The sequence below is a fragment of the Macaca fascicularis genome, chromosome 10 (assembly GCF_037993035.2).
Source record: "Macaca fascicularis isolate 582-1 chromosome 10, T2T-MFA8v1.1".
Taxonomy (NCBI): domain Eukaryota; kingdom Metazoa; phylum Chordata; class Mammalia; order Primates; family Cercopithecidae; genus Macaca; species Macaca fascicularis.
Window position 1 is genome coordinate 111,685,245 of NC_088384.1, and position 13,021 is coordinate 111,698,265.

A 13,021-nucleotide genomic window follows, 5' to 3' on the forward strand; every position below is an offset into this window, starting at 1 on the left:
TGTTGGTTTTGTGTAATGCAACCACATCAATTAAGTATACATAGGATAGAGTCACTGCCCTGACTCTTAAATGTAACCCTTATTAGATAAAAAATGAACTAAAAAATTTTATCAACTCTGAAATCTGCAATCAATGATATTTGGTTATAAGCAAAATAACATGAATGATAATCTAAAATTTCTGACCAAATAACACTGGGATAATTGCATTATTACCTCTAGTACTCTTAGAAATTTCATTCAGCAGTTATAATATTGTTGGGGGATGCGTAAACTTTTCAATAGCAAGTACTTTACCATTGAAGAAATGCATTCTGGGTATTTCCCAAAGTACACCTGAAATTTAGATTATTTTATTGATAGTTTTTGAGAAGAAAATAATAATCATTTTTCTGGTTGTTCACACCAAAAATTTTTAAATACTCTCTTTGGATTTAGAGCTCTCTAATTATATTTGAATCAGAGAATAAAATTCCATTAAAATAATTTTAATTTCCAATATTATGCACCTAGCATCTGATTTTTCATGAGTTTGCCAATGGAAGTTCATTCTGCTGGTCAACGTTCCCACTCATATAAGAATAATGCCTCTTACCCTTGAGGCCTCCTGATTGCTGCAAGCAGTTTGTCTCTGAAATTTAAAATTTTTTTTTTTTTTTTTTTTTTTTTTTGAGATGGAGTCTTGCTTTTTCACCCAGGCCGGAGTGCAGTAGTTCACTGCAACCTCCGCCTCCCAGGTTTAAGCGATTCTCCTGCCTCAGCCTCCCAAGTAGCTGGGAATACAGGTGTGCACTACCACACCTGGCTAAATTTTGTATTTTTAGTAGAGTCAGGGTTTCACCATGTTGGTCAGGCTGGTCTCAAACTGCTGACCTCAGGTGATTCACCTGCCTTGGCCTTCCAAACTGCTGGGATTACAGGCATGAGCCATCACACCCAGCCTGACCCATTCTTTAATGGAAAAAGAAAATGCACATATTATTCCCAAATGCTACTGTCAGCAGTCAACCTATCAATGATTGACATATTTTATTTTCTCAAATACAAGAAAAGCAATCCTTAGTATCTAAAAGGTGATGTTGTATAGTATATATGGTATTATCTCATCTGTTTTTTCAAATTAAAATAATTTTTAGTGAATGATTAAAATTTACTAAATCTCTCTATAGCCATGCCTAGGGATCTGACTTGTTCCATATCTAAGTACATGCCCCATATATTGACACAATTTTAGAAATGGCTTTTAGCTGTTATCTCTGGGAGGAAGGATTAGTAGAGACTCATTTTAACTTTTATATTACCATATTGTTTGAGGAATACATAATCACATTTATCAGATACAGATCTCAGTTTATAAACTCAAGTGTGAAAGAAATCTTTTCTCAGAGTGTGTCTTATTTCCGCAAGGGGACACACCTGTTGAAGTGGCATTTGCAGAATGAGATAGCAATCTAGATTTCTGTATTTCCTTTCTTTTGTCTTGGTGTATGCAGACACCCTGTTCCCATCTGGCCTTTATATACTGACCCATGAAGCCATGCTGTATTATCCTCTTCCTGTCTGTGAATCCCTTCACCCTCACTGGCTGACCTTAAACCAAGTTATTTCTGCTCCCAGAGGAAAACATTCTCCATCTCCTGCTCTGCTACAGTTGGCAAAAGGAACTGTGAAGCCAAACTGCTCAGATATACTGTAATGATTTACAACAGACAAGAGAAGGTCAGGTGGTAAGAACGACTGGGAAGGATTTCACAACTGGACATTGTAATAGTTGGGAAGGCCACTTCATAGTGGACAGTCAAGGAGGGCTTCTTGGAAATCATGTCGTTTGCACTAGTAGCGTCCATTGCTGTCTCCATTAAAAAATTATGAATTCGATCATGTGTTATGACTGTAGAACATGATCAAATTCATTGAAGAGCTGATAACTTGGCTTGAAAGGGGTGCAAAATGGAACAACAACTAGCATCCAGGCAGCAGGTATCAATCAGCCATCACATCTCGGCCTGGCCTCCTAGGAGAAATTAGTTCCATTATTTGTTTTCTCCATCCCTGTGAGACCCCATTCAAGGCTCAACATTCATGAATGCCTTAAAGGCATTGTACTATGTATACCCGCTAAACAATCAATTTTATATGTAATCATAACGTTGATTTGAAACATAGGTTGCTCTCCTTTTTTCAGTGGTGTGCCAGGTAAAGGAAAGAGTCCAGGGGCATGTAGTTAAGGAGAATTGCAGGTGGAGAGGCTCTGCCTCACATCATCAGCTTCAGCTGTGATTTACATTCATATTAAATGTTAGCTTGTGTGTTGCACACCCTGAGGCTTTTTACTCCACCTGGGGGTGGAAATTTGCATTATTATCCATTTCTGACTCTAGATATAGTGGGGATTTTATTTTTGTCTCTGAGAACAAGCTAAAATCAAATCTTACTTAAATAGGGGCCGAATATGCTGCTTAGGAGAAGCACAGAGAGAAGATAGGGCAAAGATGGGGCAATGAAAACTTGGGAATGAGGCAGATATCAACATTCGATACATTATTGTCCATTCATTTTTTTCTCAGTCTTATAATATGTAAGAATTAATTAAGCCAGTGCTTCACATTTCTTCTCCTTGCCTTATAAAATAAAGTTAACAAAATCTGTGTATAATACGTTTTCTGTCAACAAAACCCATTCTATACCAAGTACATTGAGTAAATATCTATGTAGGAAAATGTATGTTAGGCAGTGCCATCATGTCCTCCTACCAAAGACCAACACCCCATGTAGTATTTGAATTATTCCTTAAAGCCACATTGTCACCAGATTCTCTGGTGTTTGTGTTTTGTTTATTTGTGAAATGGGTATTTTGGTGCCTTTTCTTCCCCCTTTCTTTTTTTTTGAAATAGGGTCTTACTCTGTTTCTGAGGCTGGAGTGCAGTAGGACAATCATGGCTCATGGCAGTCTGAACCTCCCCAGACTCAAGCAATCCTCCTGCCTCAGGTTCCCAAGTAGCTGTGACTACATGTGCACACCACCACCACACCTGGCTAATTTTTTTGTTTATTTTTTTAAAGACAAGGTCTCACCATGTTGCCCAAGCTGGTCTCCAACTCCTGGACTCAAGCAATCCTCCTGCCTCAGCCTTTCAAAGTGCTAGGATTACAGGCGTGAGCCACCAGGCCTTGCCAAATCCTTCCATTTTTGCCTGTAAGTTTAAAAGGATTTAGAAGATTTAAGCTTGAAAAATCAAGCAGAGATTTGGCTCAGGTAAGGTTTTGGTTTTGTTTTGTTTTACCAAACAATAGGGTCAGAGAAATTGAGTAATCTCTCTCAGGGTAACTCCTACCAGCAGAGGCAGTTGCCAGGACAATAGGGGCTGTTTCTACACTGGCAAATAATATTGTGTAAAATTGCCTTGGTTATTGTTGTTGTTTTCTACTACTAGGGCAACAATCACACGTAGTTACTTTTTCTTCTACAATGTACATTGAGCTCATATTATTTTAGAAATGTATTTTACTTTGCCTAATTCTAGAACCAGTTACTTACATGTCTGCCTCTCCCTTAACTCCTAACAATGAGGCAGATAGCATATTTTTGACATTTCCCGATCCTTGTGTTACAGAATTTTTGGGATGTCACTTTTCTGGCTGGAAACCTCTGTGGCCAGTAGCACCTCTGCCTGAGTTTTGCTTGGGCCCACTGGGCTCGTTCTGCCCACTCAGCCTGGCAGGCTGTGCTTGGCTACACTACCAGTCTCAATCCCATGCCTGCCAAGGGTGAGTCAGGTGTGGAGTGGCAAGGGGTATGTGAGCGAGTGTAGGGTCCAGCCACTGTGCGCAGTCAGACATGCTGGCTGTTGCTGAGGGGTGGGCAGCTCCAGTGCCAGCACAGGCACCAGCTCTCTGCAAGGCTGCAGCTGGACAAGGCTCACCACAAGCAGCTTCCCCTGCTGGCACCAGGGAATGCAGCAGCACCTGGAACATTGCTTCCAGGTGGAAGGAAGTTCTAGGGGACTCCAGGAACCACAAGGCCCCAAAGAGGGAGTCACAGCCCTGGCTTTGGGAGCTCCCAAGTCTGGGTTCCCTGATGGACTGCAGCTCTTCTCTCCAACCACAATGTGGCAAGCAACATTCCATTCATAATGGATGAGGCCTTTCCAGGTCCTCAAAATTGCAGAGATGGCTGGGTCTGCAGCAGTAGTTCAGATGACTGCAGGTATACTGAGGGGGAGGGTTGTGGGTGAGGTTCCTGCCTACTGCATGGAACAGGAGGCCCAGATCTGCAGCTACTACTTGGGCTGCTGAGGCTGCACCTGGGGAGCTCCTATCCCAACATGGAAAGGGCAGGTCTCCCATTTGTCCCTGATTCCCTCCGGCTCTATGGAGTGTGCAGTCCTGACTGCCTCCTCGAAGCCTGGGGCAGGGACTCCGGGTCCTTACTCGGCTCGTCTCTGCCTGCCCCCCTGTTAGTGGCCAGGCCCCATTGTGGTGGCCCCTAAGGCAATGGACTGGGAGTGCTGGGGGTTCCCACCAGCTCTATGTAGTACAGCACCACCTCTGGCTCAGCTCCACACCTGCTCGTGTCTTCCCTGCACTGGCCAGTGTGATGGCAGCAGCCATTCCAGGCAGTAATTAAGATATTATTTGGAATAGGTGAGAAAAAGGAATGAATGGATAAAGAATAAAAGAAGCTGGGGGTAGGTGAGGAATATAATCTGTAAACCTAAAATTAGCATTGCTATAATATAATGGATATTTCACTATTATAATTTAGGAACGGAAACATTAGATCAATTACTTCCTTTATAACTTAATTTTTATAGGATAATAGTTGTTCACTCTAATCACTAAAAAAAAAATGCACATATATGTAAGGATATTTCTTTATATTTTTAATCTTATGGTGATTCTTAATTTACTCTTATTAGTACATTAGTTCAGTCACTTCAAAGACTCTAAGGGCTAATGTTGCTCATGTATTTGCATGTAATTTTCACAAAAGTTATAAAAAAGGGGAAACAAGAAGTTGTATCCTCAAACTTGCAGGTTGAGATTAGACAATATAATTCAGATATAGAAGTAAACAAGGTTTAATTTTTCAGAATAGACCTCATCCCTAAAATTTATAAATAAAAGAGATATTAAAAATCCTCTTTGAGCTTAGAATAACCAAGATTCCATTCATTATGAACAAGTCCAAAACTGCCAGTGGAGATTATCCTGAAGTTCAAGGCAACTGCAACTTGAAGTTACAGCTGAAAGGAGAACGCAGTCTGCTGTGGTGCTTTTTTTTTGCCTTCTCAGAAGGTTTTCTGAGGTGACACTCAGAAAGTAAATGGCACTTTGACACTGTTAAGCAGTAGCAAAGCGAATATTTATTTTTTCAAAGCAGCATCAATGTCACTTTGATTGGGCTGTTTGTTTTTAAGGCCACTGTCATTTGGACTTGGATTGGTCACTGAATCACCCCTTTGTTATTGACTTGTGTATTGTTATGGAACTGATAAAAATGTTTGGGTTGGTTACAAGTTCCAGGGAACTTCAAACAGCCCTACAGCACAATTCTATGTGCGATTTGGAATCATTCATTTTCCGGATGTCAGGGTTTGAAAGACTTCTCTGTAGAGAATTGAAAATCGTTTGTGCCTGAGGACCTGGGCTATTTTTCTATTCCACACTGCCATTTAAAACATTTAATGACTTTTAATGTTATATTTTATAAGAAAAAAATGTAATGCATTCAACACTTTGGGAAAAAATGAAAAGGAAAACATTTTGACATATCTTGAGAGCATCACAAATGATGTGGGGTCTTGATGAAGGGCCCTCCAGTTTCTGTTTGCCTGTTTTCCACATTGAGATGCAGAAGACAAGGACACTCATGTAGCTGGTGTCATCCTCACCTTCTCTGCATGCCTTTCCGTCCATAAAATTCAACAAATATCAGTCTAGCAGTCCTTCATTAAACACTGCCTACCTATAGAGCTGAAACCAACATTTACATTAATCTTTATCCATTTTACTAGGACTTTTTAATTAATGCACCTCTAAGTCAGAAGGAATAACTGCAAAAATGAATTGATGTGTGATATTCTAGGTTTGGTGGATGTGTCCTAGAAAATGTCTTAGGGAAGACATCGTGGGGAATCAGGAGATGCCTTTATGTTCCTTGTTAGTTACCATGTACCAATCGTGAAAACAGTTTACTGTATAATTCCTGGTGACCAAGAGTTTGCATTTCTCTGTATAGACACAGATGTAGTAATGCTTGTAGTCCTGGTCACAATCATGCTCAGAGATGTATTTATAGTTGTAGATGTCTCTCAATAGAAAGCCAGAAAAGAAATTATGTCTTACCATATGTCAGATACTGTGCTGGCTTGCAACCCAAGATCATGTTCCTTCTACAGGAAAGTAATGTGATTGCAAACAGGACCATCTGATGCTCTTCATCATTTCTTTACCAACGGGTGTTTTCAACACACCCTCCGAGAGAGTGGTAAAAGTAGAATTTCACTCTGTAGATCCCCTCAGTTTCCTTGGAACTCATTCTCTTTGTTTCTGTAGTACCTCTAACCCTGTTTTTCTTCCTTCTTCAGTGGCCACTGATCCTCGTTGGCAGTGACACCTTATCTCCCTCACCTCTAATGCTAGTGGACTCCAGCACTAAGTATGCAAAACCCATTGTCTACATTCATTTCCAATGTGGTCTGATCAAATCTCAGAGCCTTAAATCGAATCTTTGTCTTTACCAAATTATATTTCTTGCCCAATACTTATTTCCTATTTCCTTAGAGTGAACATTTATATCCAGTAGCCTACTCAAGATCTCCACTGGCATGTGTGGTAGGAATCTCAAATTTAATATGTATAAATTAAACCCTTGGTCTTCCTCCCCATATTTCTTGCTGACTTCCTATCTCTGTGACAACTCCACGGTTCCAGTTGCTTCAGCAAAGTTTCCCATGACCAATCCTGTCAGTTCAACCTTGCCATTATACCCATACCCCAGCCACTCCTTACCACCTCCACTGACAGCTAAAACTAGCACAACCACTTCCTAAAAGGAGTGAAAGACCCTCTACCAACTGATTCTGCTCCCTTCCACACACAAAGGAAAACACAGGGATCCTTTTAAAATGCAAATACAATGAATTTACTACTCTACTCAAAAACACCCAATGGGAAAAACCAAAGCCCTGCCTCATCTAGACCCAGCTCCCCACACCCTACCCATTCTTCTTTCTCATTGACTCCCGTCCAGCCACATTTTCTTCCTAGAATGCTCTTTTCCCTCCTGTGTGTGGCTGGACTCCCTGGCTTCCTTCAGGTCTTAGCCCACGATACTGGCTCAGTGAGAATTTCTTTTTTCATCATCTTCAAAATAGCAGTCTTCATCCTAGGAACAATTCATCTCCCTTCACTGCTTTATTTCGCTATTTCTCTTCTTCACACCTACTACCACAGTCTGACACACTTTGATAAAGAGATAAGATATACACATAGATGTAGTGTAGTTATAGTGTAGGTACAGACACGTGTTTACTGTTTCTATATCTCTGCATTACAATGGGAGCAACATGAAAGACAGGACTTTGTTTTACCTACAATTATATTCTCAGCCCTAGAACAGTACCAGATATGCAGCAAGTGCTAAATACTTAAAATCAACAGATAACGGAAAGCACACATATTGCTTACCCTTAGTTAAGTCCTTCAGCCTTAGACATCTCTGGCTTCCCATTGTGTTGCTATTTAAAAATGAATATTGAAGGAGAATTTCATAGGATACAGTGCCTCATCCTTCCATGGACACATGGGAAACAAACGGAAAAAAGGCACCATAATGAAAGAATTGGTATTGATTCAATTCATTCTCGGACTGCATACCACACAGACACTTTTATAGGGGCAAAAAAACTCATTTATATCTTAAGCATCTTGTGCGAATGGACTGGAAATTCAAGGTGAGTGGTGCCTGAGGGTATGTATTAGAAACACAAACATATGGAAATATTCTGTGTGTGTGTGCACGTGTGGCGTATGCATGATCCTTCCCCTTTATAAAAGAAAAATCCAAGCTGCTTTTGAAATTTGGAGAAGGGGTTAATGTCAAGTACATGCATCTTTACATCAATATCCTGGGTGAATTTCCCCTTTGGGTATATGACATCCTTGAGTCAGATCCTTCTATCAGAGAATGGGAAACAACCATTTCCAGCTTTATTTAGAAATAAATAAATAGTAGACAATAGCAGTTAAGGTATAAATTAATCCTGTCTCTGCCGCTTCCTAGCTGTGACTTCTCCATCAGTATGTAGGAACGATTATAGGTTCTACCTCACGAGTTTACTGGAAGATAAATTAACTAATTCATTTTCAAGTGAAGTACTTGAAAATGTATTTGGCAAATAGTAAGCTTAGAATTAATATCCTCTTTTTAAATTCAGGACTATGAACAATGATCTCTATGTAAGAAAGTTCTCATTCATTTTAGATATTACTTGTATTTAGATATTACTTGTATTTATTTAACAAAATGCCTAAATACTAAAGATCCAGAAGTGAATTCTATAATGCCTTCCCTTAGGAGTGCAAATTTTGATAGAGAAAGGGGTAACTTACTTTCTTTTGATAGAAAAAGGACAAGTAATTATAAATACATACAGCAAAAATTATTGCAGCACTGAAGTCAGGTTAGTTTTAGAATTTGACATAATCACAATGGAATAGTAGCTGCTATCCCCACTTTATTCTTTTACAGAAATAAAATGTTTAGTTAAAAATTAAATAATCACAATACAGGAGACAACACATATTTTAAAGATGACTTGGGAACAGAAATAGTAGCTAGTTCAGGAAAGATGCATCTAAGCCTACGCTGTAAACGAAATGTCAAAGCTAAGAATGAAATGTGACATTGACAAATTAATTTTTAAATGAGTAAGAAAATCAATACTTTGAACAAAACTGTGTTTGCAAAAGGATGTCATTAGAGTTTTAGAGTTTCATAGTCATATTTACTTCTAAGCTCAGGTAGAAATTAAAGGGTAACAGATTGTAGATCTATAAGCTAAGATCAGAAAATGGAAAGGAGAAATAATTAGTATCCAAAATGAATTTTTTTGTTTTGAGATGGAGTCTCCCTCTGTTGCCAGGCTGGAGTGCAGTGCTTGGCTCACTGCAACCTCCACCTCCTGGGTTCAAGCATTTCTCCTGCCTCAGCCTTCCAAGTAGCTGGGGTTGGCCAGCATGGTCCTGATCTCCTGACTTTGTGATCCACCCACCTCAGCCTCCCAACGTGCTGGGATTACAGGCGTGAGCCACCATACCCAGCCCAAAATGGATTTAAGTGCCTGCTAAATTTCAAGGAGACCCTGAAGACCAGGGGCTTTTCCATTAAAGCAGGGTGAGGGTTTCATGGGGTAGGGAAATTTGGGTACATAGTCTTCTGGTTTATGCTCCAAAAGAAGTTTGCATCTTGAAGAGGAACTTGAAATTGAGATATCATCACTGTATTTATGCCTCTTTGATGGACAATCCCAGAAAACATCAGAATAGCAATTTCAGAGAACTGTGTTTTCCAACCTTTTGATATGTTAGTCAAAGTCCAACTTTCACAGGGTGAGGATAGAGAAAGAAAAGAGAAGCAACAGAAGTCAGGGAGATGCTAGAGACCCTCCAGGATGTGTGCTTTTGTCCATTCCCATTGGCTTCAGATGTCCCTGAATAAATGGACAGACTAAACTGCTGTCCTTATCCAAGAAGACAGTGTCTACCCCAAGAAAGTTACAATCTCCAACTGCAGTTGGAGTATGAAATTCCTTCAAAACAATTTGAATGTTGGAGAACTCAGTATCTCAATTTCCATGTGGAACACAGGTTCCAGTAAGGTAACAGATCTTGACTTTCTATTTTCTAAAATAATTTACATTTTGATGGGAGGAGAGGTGATTTTGTTTTGTTTTTCTGTCCTGAATGTTGAATAAATTGAAGATTATTTGTCATGGAAATTGGCCAATGATTTAGGGGTAATATATAATCTGTTAAACATGAAACAAGATGCCATTATTTCAAGGGAAATGATATTCCCACCCCAGAGGAAGTTTTTTTTCTCAATGTCTTACTCAGGTAAAAATATCATTTTTTATTAAGGCTGTTTAAAACAGTAAAGTAGGCTAGATACAAACGATCACTTTGAAAATAAGATACTCTCCCATCTTGAGTTGAAATTTGCCAGGAAACTCGTTTTATAAAATGATCTATGGAACCATTCTACAAGAATATTAAAAAATTGTAAAATATTTAGAGTGCAATAAAAACGTAATGTTTTTGTTGTCTGTCTCATACTAATTTCTACATTTATTTTTATATCAAAGAATATTCAATACATCTTGAAACACGAACTCCTTCACAAAGGTTAGGTAGAAGACACTAGTAAACCCTGAAGAGAGTTTTAGGGTGGTTGAGCCATTTTGTATGGACCCCTGAAATTTAAAAAGGGCTTGATGCATGACTGGTATCAGAATCAAAGATTACTACCAAGAACAGATTTCTGGCTAGTTTTTAAATCCATGCTTCCCTTTGATAAACAGAAAAAAAAAAAAAAAAAGATATGCTCTTCTTTTAAAGCTATTGAAATTTTAGGATTGGTTATGATGATTAAATATGAATTAAAGCAAAGGGACAAAATACTGTTTATTTCCAAACTCTTATCTCCCAAGACTATAATCACTCTAAGGAGAATAGGACTGGACCTGCCTTCCACAGCCCTCTACTCACACAAATCGCTACTCATAGACTTATGCATATTCACCAGCTCTGCGTGTTCTAATGCCCTCAGCAATTTGAGGGGACATCAAAACAGGTAAAAATTACTGAGACCTGACAGCTGCAATAGGTGACCACATTAAATTCATGCGGGTCATCTCCAGTGTATCATAATATTCAGAGAGAAATGAACTCACCCTCACACTTTGGTAGAGGCATCCTTCAAATCTTTTACCATCTGGTTTCATAAGTGAGTCTGACTCCTTGGACTATTTTAGCCTCCACACATATCAGAACACAGATTAACCAGTTGTAAAATACACATTTTTCAAAAATCTTTGATTATCAGAATCAAACCCAAAAAGTTGTTAAAAAAAAAAAATGGGGTGAGGAGATTAAAGGAGAGAAAGATGAAGTAAAAGTCAATGATGCAGATACTTAAAAATGTGGTTCATTAATTGAAGGTTGAGAGCTCCATGCCTGCCCAAAACCATTTCAGGATTACCCTGATGAGCAGGGGCTCAAATTTGAGTTTAATTTAATTTAGACAAATATATTTGCATATTTTTTCCTTGTAACTGAGTCTTCTTGAAAATGTAGAGCATTGCATAAATTTAGACAATGATAATGATTTCAGGATGTAGTGAAGATGCAAAGGAGGACATTGGCAAATGGGGAAGGAGGCAAAGGGAAGAGCCTATGACCCAGAGAGAAACTGGGGCACCTGTGACAACATAGCTTCTCTGTGAGGACAATGGAAGCAGAGATGTGGGAGCTCCCAGGGTCCCGGAGAGAAGCAAATCTATAGAGAGGTCACTTTTCTGCTGCAGAGCCACATTTTACATCAGATAGACAGGCTAACAAAAAACTTAGGACCTAAGACAAGGGTAGGAGGCAGTTTGAAATGATTCCCAATGGCCCTATCATCTGGCATTCATGCGCTTGTGTAATACTCTTCCCGAGTATAAACTGGAGCCAGGGACTCACTTCTAATGAAGAAAATGCAGTGATCATGAAGGACTGTCACTCCTGGGGCTAGATTATAAAAGACTGTGGCTTCTATCTTGGCGACACTCTGTCGCTCTCTGTCAGTTAAACACTTTGGCGAAGCCACAGTTTGTCAACTGCTCTATGGAGAGGCCCACGTGGCAGGGAACTGAAAGAGGCCTCCAGCCCACAACAAGGAAGGAACTAAGACCTCACTTCAACAGCTCACAAGGAACTGAATTCTGCCCGCGTGCAGAGTGAACGTGGAAGGGGATCCTGCCCCTGTTGAACTGCAGGATGACTGTGGCCCCCACTGACACCTTGATGGCAGCCTTGGGAGAGACAGACAGAGAACCCAGCTAAACTGCTACTAGATTCCTGATCCACAAAACTGTGAGTGTTATTTTTAGCTACTAATTTGGGGAGGTAAGTTGCTGCACAGTAATCGGTAACTAAAATAAGCTTTCCCATGTGCCATTGCTTGTCCATACCTCACCTTCACTTTTCCTTTGCATGTTATGATAGGCTGACAAGTGCTCATTTCTTCCCTGAAAATGTCGACTTCCTAATCCCCAGAACCTGCGAATATGTTACCTTCCATGGTGAAAGGGGCTTCGAAGATGTGATTAAGGATCCTGTGAGGGGCAAGTTTTCCTGGATGACCTGGGCAGGCCCAATGTCATTACATAGGTCGTTATATGAGAAGGAGAAGAGGGTCGATGTCAGGGAAAGAAAATGTGATATGGAAGCAGAAGTTGGAGCCATGCACTTTGAAGATGGAGATAGAGATGCCAGGAGCTAAGGAATATCATCTGCCTTTAGAAGCTGGAAAGGTAAGGACGTTGATTCTCCCCAGAGCCTCCACAAGGAACGCAGCTCTGCCATACCCTAATTTTAGCCCCCAAGACCCATTTTGGACTTCTGACCCTGGAATTTCAAGACAACAAATTTGTGTTGTTTTAAGCTACTAAATGTGCAGTAAACTAGTACATATGCATATACTCTGTCCTATTATTTTCATTAAATCAGCTCACTTTTGTATATACGTCTATTGTAAAAAGGCTCTGATACTATGAGTTTGGAGTGCTGATTGTATCCATCCCTCCACCATATATCATGAAAGTAAACAGCCAATGAAATTTAAAGATTTAAAAGTGTGCCCCTAACATCATGTTGTGTATAAGAAGTGTGAGGATCTTACTTTAGGATGCAGCACAGAAGGAGAAATGCCCCATCAGGCCTCTCAGAACTCAGTCCTTTGGGCAGGATAAGG

General features: G+C 39.8%; 1 long non-coding RNA gene across 3 annotated transcripts in view; it reads right to left on the bottom strand.

Moving 5' to 3' along the window:
- LOC102118943 (uncharacterized) overlaps positions 1 to 13,021 on the bottom strand; it is a 215,095-nt gene that overhangs the window by 92,213 nt on the left and 109,861 nt on the right. The gene's annotated exons all lie outside the window — the stretch shown is intronic.